This window comes from Seriola lalandi, unplaced genomic scaffold (genome assembly GCF_002814215.2).
Source record: "Seriola lalandi dorsalis isolate HSWRI2012SDOR001 ecotype SW California unplaced genomic scaffold, Sedor1 jcf7180002054556, whole genome shotgun sequence".
In the NCBI taxonomy this organism is placed as follows: domain Eukaryota; kingdom Metazoa; phylum Chordata; class Actinopteri; order Carangiformes; family Carangidae; genus Seriola; species Seriola lalandi.
The window spans coordinates 12,501-26,118 of record NW_019525109.1 but is presented as its reverse complement, the minus strand read 5'-3'; the positions used below and the strand labels follow the sequence as shown (position 1 = coordinate 26,118).

The 13,618-nt window shown below is 37.7% G+C and overlaps 1 long non-coding RNA gene across 1 annotated transcript in view; it reads left to right on the top strand.

The window, feature by feature from the left end:
• Positions 1-13,618, top strand: part of LOC111661990 (uncharacterized) — a 24,479-nt gene continuing 10,861 nt past the window's right edge. Inside the window, exons 1-2 of the long non-coding RNA XR_002761267.2 lie at positions 1-79; positions 511-594. This is a non-coding gene — a long non-coding RNA (uncharacterized LOC111661990). The remainder of the gene's footprint in view (positions 80-510; positions 595-13,618) is intronic.

The following is a 13,618-nucleotide window of genomic DNA, read 5'->3' as shown; positions in this document are numbered from 1 at the left end:
AACATCCCACAAACCCCTGCTCCTCTAATAGGAAATGCTACTCAGGCCTTCACCCAGGGCTGAAGCCAGCTAAGTTTAAGTGAGTAACTGAGAGATTTCATCGTGGTTGTTTCTGTTTTACTGTGAAACCTGTGAGACTGAAGTGTGGAACTTTGCACAGTATTTAACCCAGTTTGGGTCATGTAGGTTGAAAGAGCCAACCATTTCCAGCCCATAGTATGATTTGTATGCATGTTGTTTTCTGTCAACATAGCTGCTTTGTCATGTAACAGCTGTAAACATCTAATTTTGGTCATTCGTAGGGAGGAACTCAAGCTCATGAAATCCTCTCATGGATGAAAGTGTATAAAACAATGTATGTATGTAAAACTGAAGACAAGACCAATTTTTCATGTGTGGCACATTTACTTCCTATCTTTCAGTGTCCTACATAGTTATACAAGGCCCTGACGTGACCATTGTGTTTCTAAACCTTTCTCTAAGTGTTTTTGTCATGTTTTTTTATGACAGGAGAAAGACGATATGTCACCGCTGAAACAGCTACACAGGAGCCTTTGTCCTCAACAAAGAACAGCGCACGGTGGAGTTTGCACGGTAGGACATTTTTTTACTTTACAAAGACAGGATCAAAATCACACACAGTTGCTGCAATTGTTTAAAGTCACTAAATGTCCCGGGGTCATATTTGTCTGTGCAAACAGGAGTTTTAGCTCACATTATAAAGACAACAGTAGAAGTTTCTGTTTAGGTTTTAATTAACCTTGACTTATTGTTAATATGTTTGCTTTGTTTCCTTTACTTTACATCACCACATGCTTCAGAGAAGGTTCCATGAATAGATGATTGGTGTCTTTGTTTTCCAGGCTGGACTTTGGTATTATTCTTATATTTAGCATTTTGGAAGTTGTGATTTTTATCAGCTCTTTCATTCTCTGGTTTACACGGCCACATGTACACCTACTTATATTCTCTTTCTCATTGCATATCATGTGCCACTTGTTTCTCAGCAAATGTGACATGTTAGTGTGACAAAAGCCATGTGAGTCTTGCAGGGCAAAATAAATGCCTGTGTACAGTTCAGGAAGTCAGTCTGTTTATACATTTGACAAATGCAGAACTGTAGCTTTTGGATGCTTAAAGCTTGTAGTTTTGTCTTCTCGGCCAACATTAAGAAAACAACTTCTGATGTCATTTAGCCATGTAGAAAATATTGGAAGTCCAAATGAAGAGTTTTGACGTGGGGAAGTTTGGCGCTCGGCCCGGGCTGTTGCCGTGCCCTTGGGGGTAATGACAGGTTTGTCTCACACAGCATATAATCGCTGGCAGTTAGAAGAGCAAACACGTCATTCAGTGACTCACAGCAAGATTCAGTGCTATTCTGTCTCATAATATTCCCTGAGACAAAAGAAGCTGTTATCCTCCTTTGGTTAAAGAGAAGTTAAATGACTCTTATAAGACACTTCTCAGGACTTAGTTTTCAAATCTTCTTTGATGCTAGTTTTCATGTGGTTTTTATAGAGAAATTCTCTCAAAGTTGAATTGATTACTTGCATGGGAAGAAAGTCAAAAGCTCTATTTATTCAAACAGGACACTGAATGCATCCCACGTTTTGACTGTGGGAACAACTTTTCAAGAATCATGAATAGTGGTCAGGGCTGGTGCTGCCATTGAAGACACTGAGGTCATGCTCTGGGATCTTTCCCGGGAATTTAGTCATTTTAGCAACACTACGATTACATTCTTCCAAATATTGACTTCTGTTCAGAGTCCAGTATTTTCAACATATTTAAAATCTGACTACCTTTAGGAAAACAATGAATAAATAAATAAATAGGTAAATATGAATGTAAATATTTCTCCACAAGACTGGCAGTATAGAAATGTAATTTATAAATTCACATTGGTAGACCATCACTTGACAGTTAAGTGAACAAATGAAATATATAAAAAGAAAGTTGCATTGGCTGAACTTGGACTCATGACCTCAGTAGCCTATTTGTAAAATCCTCAGTGCTGTTCCAGACAAGTCATGTTGTTGCTATCATTCTTACATACAGTAGTTTAGGTGAATTTCAGGTGACGCTGTGAAGGTGTTAAATGGTGAAAAATTCATCCCATGTTGCATTGATATTTTTGCAATGTCTTCTGTTTCTCTTAATTAAAACTAAATTGCAGCCACCAAATTGGACTAAATGCTGTAAAATGATGCTATAATCAGCTATCAATGAGCATGCAAATGTTTTAGACTGAACACACCCCTGCTGAGTGGAACCTTTCCAGCTGAACCACTGCTTGGTTTGGACATATTCAAGTGATTCATTAGTGAAAGTGAGCCAAACAAGATCAAGTCCAGCTGTGAAACATTTACTAGATTATCTGAAACAGATTTAAAATGAAATAACTTTAATTTTACCACACACAATAGAATTTTAACATTGCCTTCATAGAAATGCAAAATTGAAAGTCCCATATCAAGACAGCTTTATTGGATGAATTGAACATAGTAGGTTAGCAGCCTCTCACTACATGTGTTGCTCTGATTAAGCTGTGACACACGTTAAGGTTTTTCCCTCATAAGACTTCCTCCTCTTCTGCCATGTGCCTCACCACACAGCTCCCTAATATTTCATCAGCCATTTGACTCACTGTGAAGAAGGCATGCAGACAAACACGTCTAATCTCTGTGAAGCTGGTGAAAGACCTTTTAAACTCCACTTAGGGTAAAAATCAGGCTCTGTTGCAAAAACTCAGCCACAGGTTTCAGAATCAAAAGCTTTCACATCTTCAAAAACAAAGGTATCAAAGCTGCTCAACTACCTCAGGCAACTAAACACCTTCACGCTCCTGAAATTTTTTCATTTTTTTTTTATTTTTTTGCGCTGAACTCCGGGGAAAATGATGTGAGATACACCTGAATAAAGTGAAAAGTTGAAAGGCTTATGCAACAACCTTGATCAGATTTTCATTTACAGCTTTTATTTATTTTAGATATACAGTGTTTGCTTTGAGGGTCCGTGTTGCATAGCGTTGCATTTCGCTGTTGCTGTTGTCTTGTTTTTGTGTTTTTCGCATCTTGTTGCGTTGCTTTCAGTTGCACTGTGTTGCGCTATATTGTACTGTGCTGAGGTACAAATGCCTAAAATTGAGTGGTAAATTTACTCAGGGAGAACTAATTGAAATAAAAGGTGACAATACAACTGTAGATGTAGACACTCCACTGATTTGCACACATCAAGTTCAGTTGAGTTTTCACATGGAGCACAGCGTCTTCTGTTGGTGGAGATTTCCAGTTTGTGCTTGGAGAATTTTTTTTTTTGGCTCACAAAACTGTGGGTGTGGGGTTTCAAAGAGGTAGGCATGGACCAAGCAGGAAAGTTCTGATGAAATACTCTGTTGCTGTGCATTATGGGCAATGTAGGATTCAGTGTCTTTGGGGCTTGACCCACACGTGAGACTAAGAATTTGAACATCTCTGAATTCACTGCCTCATATTTGATGATTCTTTCCTTTTTTTAATCTGTCTCTTGTCTTGTCTGGAGTGCCTCTATAAATATCTTTAAAGAAAAGCCCTGTGAGCATGTTTTCATGGCGTACTCATCAGGATCGGTGAGTCAGTCAGTAGGAATGACTTCACAGGGATATGAAAGAGGAAGTGCAGATCAAGCAGGCTACAATCTGCCCTAATATGAAACTATTAAAGGAGTAAATTCACATATTCATTAGAAAACAGTCAGCGTGCGTCCTGTGTTTCTCCAGATCTTCAAATGTTCCAGAAACATTTCAGCTTCATTTTCTTTTAACTGTCACGTCCAGCAGGTAGCACACACTTATTTATTATGATTCTTGTCTGTTGAGAGCAAAGTATGAAACGATACGACCTTGTTAAAGAGCCACTTAGTCCACAGAGGGAGGAGGTTGTGGTGGGTCAACAGTCGTTCTTTAACAAAGGAGACCACTAATTGCTTCCTGTTTTTGTACCAACGCTGCAGTTAACGTTGGTTTCTTTTAACCATCGGTGTTGTTCTCCAACTTCAACCAAATGATTCATATCTTAACCATGGTAATGAAGATGCTTTAAACCTAACAAAGTAGCAATTTTAACCCAAACTGCCATGTTTCCCTAACCAGGTCATTTTTGTGCCTAAACTTAAACTAATCCAGAAATTAAGGTCCCCTCCATTGAAGTCATTTGATATAAAATTGTGTCCAATGTGGTTTTTCCACAACAAAGTTGAATTACCTTGTTAAATTAAATTTAGTCCTTAGCCCTCACTGAAGAATCCTGAACCTATTGATATGCCAATATTGTTTATTTCAAGGGGTTTATCAAGATGTTTTGGCAACACTTTATTTTAGGGATCCTGCATTTTCCAGCTAATGCTCTAGCTAAGCTTTGCTCATAATTTCATAAAAAACTAGCTGATATTTAGCTGTTAGCTGATGGGACATCTCCAAGAAAATTACACAATTAGCTAATTATATGGGAAATGGATTGGTAGTTGCTACAGTTATTCAGTACCCACTTGTTCTATTCAAGTTTTTAAGACAAAAAATGGGAATTGATATGGTCTGTAAGTGACAATAGTTCACAAACAGTAATGCTTTATTTTACAGGTCCAATCATGCAGTCACTCATAATGACAGATACTTTTATTTTAGTTAGTTTAACTAATTGTGTTGAGATTATTATTAATTATTATTGATTTCCATGAAATAACTTTAATCCCCAGTGAATATTTGTTATTCATTCATTTATTACTGGAAACTTTATTCTTCATTTATGCACAATAAAATGTTAACAATGCCAATACCTTTTTACTTCACTGGAAACCCCATTCTTGGTGTACGTGTGCTGGACGCTTCATTTTTCCACTTAATACTTGTATAAGTTGCATATTGGACCACAGGAAATGATGTTGATTTTTGCAATGGTAGTTTTTTTTATTGCTTTTGAAGACACTGACAAACAATTCATCCTGCCAATAGAGATGTATTTTGTTGTTTAAATTTGAAGACTTGCTGGTACCCTAAATCACACCAATAGTTTGGAGGAGAAACCAGCTTAAAATGTTGTTCTATGCAAACATACTGGAAATAAATTTTTAAAAAAGGAGCTTTCGAAAGAGAAAAAGGAAATGAATAGGAAAGGTAGTTCCACCAAAGTGAGTGAAACCTGTTGCTAACGCTAACCGTGACCTCTAAGATACCTTGATTTCCCAGAAATGGAAACCAAGACAGTCCGAATAAAGGAAGTGGTATTTATCATGTTGTAAGTCAACCACTTTGTAACCTGCTGTAAGTTCATACATCAGAATTCGGTTAATGACTCATGTTCAACCACTGTCTGAGGTAACTGGGCTTCTCGTGTAAATGTGAGTAAATCCTTTCTGAGAAAACAGTAGCAGGTATACAGTAAATAGATCACAACATCTGTAGAAACAACATAGCAGACAAACATGACATGTCATCTATTGTCGGGCACTTCATGGCTGTAATGCAGAAGTTTAGGCTGAAGTACATTGCTACATATTTTTTTGGAGAAAAACACTTTGACACATTTCTCCTTCAACAACCACTTGGAGTCTAGTCTTCTTTGGCCAACATAATAATTAGATGAATAACCATTACCCTGTGATTCATGCCCTGCCGAGGGTATACCCTACCTCTGTCGCATTGCATGCTCAGATAGCCTCTACTTGCAAAGTTATGAATCACCACCATCTTCATCATCATCAAAGTATGTGTTCATGTTAACATTTCTTCGTAAAGTTGAATAAATTGAGTAAATTCCCTGACTAATGAAGAAAATTCATGTTGGATCCTCCACAGGCGGATGACAAGTTTACCAGAACCAAGTTTTCCGAGTTTCCATTAAGGATTAGTAAGAGCTAAACAATGCTAATAGTAGCAGCTAACTAATACAGAAAGTTGCATTCTGATACTCTCCATCACGTCAGCCTAATAACTTTTTGATGAAATAAAAAAACAAAAATACCCATGTAGTTATGTCTCTGTGTGGTAGCTTTCATGATAGTGGCAGAATCGGCCATTTCTGCTCAGAGTTCCAGCTGTGCAGGAGGAAACAATATAAGTTCAGCGATGCAAATTCTCCAAACACCATATCATGATTGTATATCACAGTTACTGCTCATGCAAACTCAACATTACCTACTGCGACTGCTTCACATTAAAAGTTTTTAACTGGTGAAACACATGTGTCTTTTATTCTGAAACAGTCATAGTGTGTGTCTACTGACTAAGAATACATAATTTTTTGCCATTTTTCGCATTCTTTTGACAGCAGATTAGTTTTAAATATCGCAACTGGTAGATGAAGAGGTAACCAACTCCTTATTCAGATCATGGTTGCTCATTTCACCATGGAAATAGACTGATTACTGACTGACTTATGTATTAATACAATATAAGTTTGTGTGGCTGCACTGTAAAAATACTCAACACGTTAAAATCTTTTGTTTTGTTTTCTTACTTTGCATGGTCAATATACCATTTGCCATGCAGAGATAATGTAAAATGAATACATTTAAAAAAAATATTGAACATTAAAAAAACAGTTGTATTTCACGGTTTTCCCCCAGTAAAATGGAAAAAAAGCAGCATAGCTAAAAAAAAAAAGTTTGGCCTCATGTAGAAAGATGTTTCTGTTTGGAGACACTGAACATCGGAGGAAGGAATACAAATAGCTTTAGCACCTGATTTTTAGTTGCTGGCCAACCACTGCGGTAGAGCAGATTGCATCTTAGATTTAACATTGAGAAAGAGTTGGTGTGAAACAAATGGAAAAATTTTCATGGTGCAAAAATTTCTTGCCCCAAATGGTAATTTGCAGCAGGCCCAGTAGAAATCCCCCTGTGTGTCACAGTGGCTGCATATGTCAACAACAGTACAGTTAGCAGTGCATGGGGAAACTGGAAGAAAATAGAGGAAAAAAACAATTAATTTTCTATAAATATTCCTATTTTAATTTGTATAAGCAACAGTAACACAGTCATATCTGTCTTTCCCTGCTATTTACGGCCTAATTATGCAAAAACATATTCAATGAAAACCAATCAAAAGTTGCTACTTTGCTAATGTCTTTGCTGTTATGACAGACATGTCATTTGGAGTTGTTGTGATGTGGACACGGTCTTCTCAGTCAGTTCAACCACATCTACAGCCCTCCTCAGGGGGTCATGGAAAATATGTCACTGAGCCAAACCAAAGCAAACAATGTATGGTTGAGTTAGTGTGAGAATAGTCTGTCTGTCTCTCTTCCTCTTCAGCTTTAATTCACTGTCTTTTTTTTTAATCTAATTTTCATAAATCCATGAACTCATAATAATGACTACCAGTCTTTTTTTTTTTTTTTTTAGGTTTTTGTCTCTCCAACTTCCTCTTCTGCTAAAAATAAACATTTGTATCTGTCTAAATGAGCCTGTGCCAGCATGGCATATGTGTGACGCAGTGTTTTTCCAATTCATTAAACAGGGTATGTCATGCAACAAACTCAATAGCAGTAGATCAATGGTGATTATTCTTTGAAGTTGAGGAGACACACCTTTTTCTGTAAATGGAGCAAAAAAAAATAAAGAAAAACTATCTGAGTAGCTTCCTTTTGGGAAATTAGAAAACCTGCGATGTTTAGTTGAAGTTACTCACTTTAATTTGCTTGATTTAAGAAAAACAAAACAAAACAAAGAAAAAAACAACCAGCTGTTTACCCCTAGGTTTGCTTAAATCACTGTAGAGCAAGCCTGCAGGCACATGGACGCTCTCTCTCTCTCTCTCTCTCTCACACACACACACACACAAACATACAGAGTTGAATGCACTTGACCCTGTCTTGACGCCGTGCTCATCTAAAATCTTCAGGTACTTTCCATTTGGACCCGTCCCCACTTACTGGTAATCACACCACACTGTAAGTCCCCGCCCTCGTTTCTCTTTGCACCAATCAGTGAGTCCTTTGCCTCTCAGCCTGAGTTTAATCTGTGATCTTGTTGGGACTGCAAGGTGGCATAGCTGGTTGATGATGAATTCCCTCCCCTGACTGTCAGGAGTTCTTTGTCACATATTTGCCTTAGCGCTTAGGCAAATATTGCTCAAAGTACAAAACAAAATTGGAACTTAAATTATAACCAGCATGATATATTTAGATATTAATAATATATAATATAACATCTAGATAGATAACATAATAGATAAGTCTGAACCCAAATCTGATTTCTTTGTACACCAATGACTGCACATTTACAGACAAAACAATCCCATATTCATATTTGCACATGATTCATCAGTCTTTTGTCTGATCCACAACAACAACAATTCATTGCACTGGGGTGGCTGTGGCTCAGGAGGCAGAGCGAGTCGTACACTAATAACTCTTCCTGTGCACATGTCAAACTGTCCAACATGCTGAATGTGAACCTGGAAAAAAAACAAAAAAACATTTGAATTGATTTTGACTTTGGGACTAAACAACTGGAAGTGCAAAAATTCAGACTTATTTCCGGGTTTTACGAGTCATTCCTGCAGCACTCTCATTTGCTTGTGATTTGTCTATTTGCATGTGCTCTCTTAAGCTGCAGTGCGTTGAGCTCTCAGGGCCTACACAGAAATACCTTCTATACCATCACGATTTCAGCTCCAGCTCTGCTGTAATTTCACATTATGTTATACAGTCTGAGTCATTTGTGTTGGCAGATCCGCCTACCATCAAACACATACCGAATTTTACTTCCCACACTCCTATTTCACTTATTAAATATATAAACCATGACCAAACATTAACAAAAGTTTTTTTGTTGCCTAACACTTAACACAGACTGCACACACACACACACACTGGATGCAATCCATAGTCTCTGGTGTGACAGTGGTGCACACAGTTAACTTTGCTACTTCATGTTTTGTACACCAAGGTATTTTCCTGTTCCATCTGAAAGTACCTGGCAGCTTAGCTTCCTTTGACTCCCATTCATCCAGCAGGGATAACCTTGCTGCTCTAAAACATGCAGAAACCTGAATTTTCTTGAATCCTACTTGTATCTCAGTTAAAATCCATTTCATAAATGACCACGACACCAATAGTCTCTGAACAAGCAGCTAAACCTCAAACTGTTTTACTGGAACTGCTTGGTGAAACACTTGTGTAAGCATATGGGTCATGTGTGAGTCTATGTGAGTATTTCTTTTTGGTTTTTTTGCCCATTTCATTTCTATCCTTGCAACACTTCCTACATACAGCGTCTCATGCTCACATGCCTCGGTGGGTGACACATTTATCCACAGTTTGTCATCTTCCTTGGAAATTGTTTTAGTTTCACTTTCTGAAGATGGTGAACATCACTTTCAGTGTAGCTGAGGAGTCTGCAACTGACAAAGTCTTGAATCAGTGTTTTAGTCAGAATGCAGAAATACCAGAAGCAGGAACCTGCATGTTGGTGGCTGTAATAATCTAACAGTAATCATCAGCCTGGTTGGTCTTTAATGGTTTATATCAAAGGCATAACAAGTCCAGTTTTATCTGAATGTACCACTTACTTTAGTAGACACCAGACACCAGAATTTGACACACACATCAATTACACAACACCTCACTCACATGTTTGCTGATAAGGCCGCATCTTTGTATAAGAAATGTTGCACAAGTGCTCGAAAGTTTGTCTGTTATCGTAGCATTTTGGCAGACGTGAGGATACCATGTCTGTTAATAAATGAGGAGAGCAAATTATAAGAAGTTCATGTTAGTTTGCAGTTGCTGAATATGAACCCTGTGAACACTATCAGCAGCTCAAACAGAATATACATAGTGTGTTTGGTACAACTTTCTGATAAGGCATCCTTTATAAAGGGTTTATAAGCTGTGATGAATGGTTTTGTTAATGGTTAATAAATCATTTACTAATGTTTGTAGGTCGGTTAAAGTGTGTAAGTCACTGAAAAAGGGTCAAAAGTTATAATTAGCCATTATTCTTTGCATTTATAAGTGTTTAATAAAGAGTCCTGAGTTTCTGAACTTCTGTATTCCAGGGTCAGCTAAAACTTTTTCCTCAACCTGGGAACCCAAAAGTTGTTATTATTAATGACTACAATGTGTCAGTGCATTATTTAATAAGAAGTAATAAACCTTTTAATTGCAGCCAATAAACACTTTATAAATGGGGCCTCATCAGAAAGTTCTGCAGTGTATTTTATATATTTTACAACATCTCTGTGTGTAATTTGGGTCTTCATTGTTTTCTGTTTTGTATTGTGTGCAACAAGGTAAATCCCTGTTCCATCTGAAAGTACCTGGCAGCTGAACTACTTTTGATTCTCAGTTAAATAACAGGAATAAACTGCCTGCTCTAAAACATGCAAAAACATGAAGTGTATGTACCTTAAGTTTAAACGGTTATCTGAGAGATTCTCGCTTTCTGTACCTCCTATCTCTATCTTCATTGCACTTCCCAGGAAATTCCTCTCGTACTCACTAAGCCCTACTGTGTGTGTGTGTGTGTGTGTGTGTGTGTGTGTGTGTGTGTGTGTGTGTGTGTGTGTGTGTGTGTGTGTGTGTGTGTGGTATTGTTTACGACGTCCCTTTCTCTCAGTGAAGTTTCATTTTCTGTGGGCGTTGCTCTTTCATGGTGGATAATGTTAATGCTGCTAAAATCCATTTCTTCTCCTCTTTACTCCAGATTGAACAGACAGGTTGAACAAACAAATAGAACAAAGTGAAACTGTCTCCTCCAGACACATTTGTTTGATGTAAAAACACTTAGCTAGATTGATGGAGTAATATGATTAAAATGGGTTCCCCACATAAAAAGTAAGTGGCTGGGAGCAGATCTACACTCATGTCCTCACTGAGAAATTCTGGGTCAGGCCTCGTACCGTACCCACCACCGCTGCTTGTGCTAGGTTGAACGGCTAGCACAGTTGAGTTGTGCTAATGCAACCTCTCTCGCTAGTAAGTTGGTAGATCATTTTATGATTTTGTACCATATATATAAAATCACGTGTACTTGACATTGATCAGCTTGGTCACGGAAAGTAAAACACATTTAAAAATGTAATTCTTCCTTTTGTTATATTTATTGAAAGCCCCACCATACTTTCATTTTTACCACCAAAACTGAAACCAAACCAAGGGGAGAGACCCCGCATATGACTCTCATTAGAAACCTTTTTAAATCAGAGCTTATCAAAACCACAAATTGCTTAATGGAAACTTCAGCATATAACCGGAAGCTGTAACAAACTGCTGAAACAAAGATGTGTAAATAATCCTGTCTGGTGTGAGGGAACATGTGAGACATAATGAGTAAGCTTTTGTTCCCCAAGTGCGGTCAGAACAAACAGTGAGTCTCAAACTTTAGAATCACAACTCAGGTCATGGGCTTTCTGTGAATCCAGATCTTAGTGGATAAAATCTAAGTGGAAAACAGAAGTGAAGTTGAAAAATGGAGCTGTTAAGCTGTGCATGAATGTGAATCACTGCAGTGATCTAGAAGGTCATTCATGCTCTGTTTCCCAATTCTCCAGATCCAGATATAGAAAAACGTAAATTGAATATGGGTTTATGGGAGTGGGGGATCTGCTCAGCCTTTTCCTCTGTCAGGAATGCTTCATGGAGAGTTTGTGCCAATGATCATGGAAATTCATTTTTGACCATGGGTTTTGTCAAAATTATTTCAACTGAAGGTCCACTTAAAGTTGCTATATGTAAATATTTTAGTTTAAAACTAAAATTTTCAACAGACTGTGAAGAAATCAGTCAAAGATGTCTGTGTATCACGTTGCAGAGATATCTACTGAAGTTAACATGCTAACCAGCTAGCCCCACCCCGTCCTGTCTCGTAATACCACTTTGTACCTCAAAAGGTGATAATGAGACAATGTAGCGTCCAACATGAAAGGATGAAGAAATAGCACTTCCCATAGGGCGTCATCTAGCTTTTTGTTGTGTTGAAGGTACTGAACAGTAAACGCAATGATGTCTGAAGCTCTTGGCAAGTGACCATTATCACCACCGCCACCTGGTCCTAGCAAGAACACAAGTTTAGCAGCAGAGAAAAGAAGTGATGGACGTAGAAGCGAAACGAGAGTTATTAACATTTGCTCTTGACGAGTAGAGGAATAAAGTTTGATGCTGAACTCACAACATTTCTTCTAGACTGTAATGCTGACTTTTCAGATTCAGTCACTGCTAGTTGTTCTCATGAAGATCTCTTTTAAAACATGTTTGACATTTGCGACTGCTAACGATACTTGCATTTTGCGTTTCACTTCATTTCATCAGTTTCATTTTACAAAGTTCACTAGCCACCTCCTCCCTCTGTAGACCATGCCCCAAACTGCAGGGGTCTCTCAATCCAGAATCTCATGCAAACTCTGCCCTTGGTTCCTTCTTTTTTAGCCTTTTCAGCGTTAACATGACTGATTAGAATATTGTAATATCTGACATTGTCGAGATAAATATTGAACATCATATCTTATCAAAGATTTAAAGAAATGTTTCATTTTTAAACATTTCATCAGACAGAAACTTTTCAAAATAATATAATTTTATGATTCTTATACACATTAGACCTTAAGTGTATCACTGAATGTTTAGTTTGCCATCTGATTGTAACTGTAATACTATGCGGTTGATCATATTTATTTGTTCCAACAAATCATATGAGCTTGATAGTGCCATGTACAGTATTTGTATTTATATGTGTGATGGGATGTCTTTTATTAATAAAATATGTCCCAGTGATAGACGTTTACAAGCCTCGATTTTAAAGGGCACTAACAGGCGCAGGCGCTGTGGCAGTCACGGGAAATATATCACACAAGTCAGCACTTGACCACTTGCAAATACCACAACCCTAACCCCAACCCCTAGATAGATTTGTCAGCTGGCCAACAGAAATAGAAATGTATGTGTCTTAAATCTCATTGAGATTTCATCTGGATATGAGACACTCGAATTGACAAAGGGCCTAAACCTGGATTAACAGAAATGTATATTCCCAAAAATTCAGCCTGAAACAAACAAGTAAATACATCTCTAAAATACAGAGATCACTCTAAACTCTTATTTGTTTGAGATATTTGTCACTTTGAAAAAGTATAAACTCTTTTTTGAATCTGTAAATCTACCAACCTCCTTTTTAAAGTGTCAATCCACTGCTCAATATGAGCTAATATTAAGTCTAAAATGTCCTCCCATTCTTAACTGTGGTAAGTCAATCATACACATTTTTCCCTCCAAAACTTGTTCCCTATTTAAGGATCTCACTTGTCATTGGTCAGTGTTTCCACCAATGAGGAGCTGTTGCCTGGTGACTCAGAACTCTTCCCACCAATCAGCTTCCTGCCTCTATTTAACCACTGTGACTCATCTTCCAAACATTAATGTGGCAGCTGACTGCTTGTCACTGCTGCCTCATGTGATTGGCTGAGCTTTTCTTGTACAGGTATATAAACAACAGAGATTTTGTGCGTGTATTTAGAGAGAGGCAGGCTAGCAGTAGCAGTGGTAGTAGTTGGTAATGGTAAACACATTTTGTAGTCATTCTTTGTGCCATCTTGTAGGTCAATCAGATATATCATGAGATAAACCTGTAAAAGACTGTGGCAGCT